This window comes from Tupaia chinensis, unplaced genomic scaffold, assembly GCF_000334495.1.
Source record: "Tupaia chinensis unplaced genomic scaffold, TupChi_1.0 Scaffold000271_1, whole genome shotgun sequence".
Classification (NCBI taxonomy): Eukaryota; Metazoa; Chordata; class Mammalia; order Scandentia; family Tupaiidae; genus Tupaia; species Tupaia belangeri.
Genome location: NW_006159752.1, coordinates 219,291 through 220,887, shown reverse-complemented (window position 1 = coordinate 220,887; position 1,597 = coordinate 219,291). Strand labels below are relative to the sequence as shown.

Genomic DNA, 1,597 nt, shown 5'->3' with positions numbered 1-1,597 from the left:
GATTCTATGATATTGGAAAGAGGGGATTTTACCCTTAGCTCTCAGGTGTGTTCCTATTAGAAGGTTATGTCTCCCAGATCAGAGCAGATAAAGTTTATACCAGTAACTTCAGGTGCTTGTCTTCTCTACCAAACTTTCAGCTATCAATGAGGTGGGAAGAAGCTAAGGAGATACAACTTAGTGAAGACGATCCAGTCACCTGCTGCCCAGTGCAAGTTCCAAAGATAATCCTGGCAAGTGGTGGTGCCCTCAACAGATGAGGCCTGCCAACACCAGGTCCAAGACCCTCTCTGCATTTTGTTTTAAGTGTCCTGATTAACAGAAATACCATAAGAGAACTACAGAGTCACAGTTAGGTCTTTATTTTTATCATCATAAATAGAAAAGGTGAGTAAAATGATAAAGAATCAACTCATCTATTCATTCCATTTAAATGAGTTGAGCCAGATATTCTCCACTGAGAGTCATCTCTGTTTCCTGCTTCGGCAGTGCTTGTCCCCTGTCCCAGCTGGCCACCCAAAGGCAGTCTTCCCCCATAGCATCCTAGGGCACTCAAAGGTCCCTGTCCTACTTCAGCACTGCGAAACCACCACCTCTCTGCAGCCGTCCACCTCAGTGGCCCACCATGATGACCGCGTCCCCTCTCAGGTGCCCCAGAACTACCTCCAGGACTCAAAGACTGCCATCCACCACCAGATACACCTGGAGCTCTACACCTCATACGTCCACCTGTCCGTGTTTTTCTACTTTAACTGCAATGATGTGGCTTTGAACAACTTTGCCAAATGCTTTCTCCGCCAATCTCACAGGAAAGGGAGCAGGCTGAGAAACTAATGAAGCTGCAGAATCAATAAGGTGGTGGCATCTTCCACAAGGATATCAAGACACCAGACCGGGATGACTGGCAGCACGGGCTGAACACAACAGAGTGTGCGTTACACTTGGAAAAAATCGTGAATCAGTCACTACTGGAACTGCACACGCTGGCCACTGACCAAATTGAACCCCATTTGTGCGACTTTGTTGAGAGGGATTACCTGAACAAGCAGGTGAAGTCCATCAAAGAATTGGGTGACCATGGAACTAACTTGCGCAAGATGGGAGCCCGGGAATCTGGCATGGCAGAAAATCTCTTTGACAAACACGCCTGAGGGGAGCACTGATAAGGAGAGCTATGAGGCTACCTTCCCCAGAGCCATGGTGACTTCTCTGCTCACTAGGGTAGTGCATGCATGCTGGGGTTTCTTTTAGGTGTCCTGTAAGTTGTACCAAGACATCCACCTACGTACTTCAATTTGTACCATTCCTTCAAATAAAGAAATTTGGTGCCCCCTTCCCCTCCCCCCCCAAAAAAAAGAACACCCAAAAAAGTTGAGAGAAGATAAAAGGATGGAAGATAATATATCTTCTATTCATTAAAAAAAGTGATATAAACTAATTTTTGTAGGTAATTCTGAGAAATGCTTTCTAACAATGTTCTTACCTAATCTTTAATGGGGTTAGGTGCACATTTTGAGACTTGAGTGCATTATTAAAAATGATTTCCCCAAGCAAATAAAGATTTCATATTCTAGAAAATTAAGTTTCTGACCAGCGT

The 1,597-nt window shown here is 44.7% G+C and overlaps 1 pseudogene; it reads left to right on the top strand.

Moving 5' to 3' along the window:
• The first annotated feature begins 396 nt into the window (after positions 1-396).
• On the top strand, positions 397-1,151 carry LOC102500836 (ferritin heavy chain pseudogene; annotated as a pseudogene).
• The last annotated feature ends 446 nt before the right edge of the window (positions 1,152-1,597 follow it).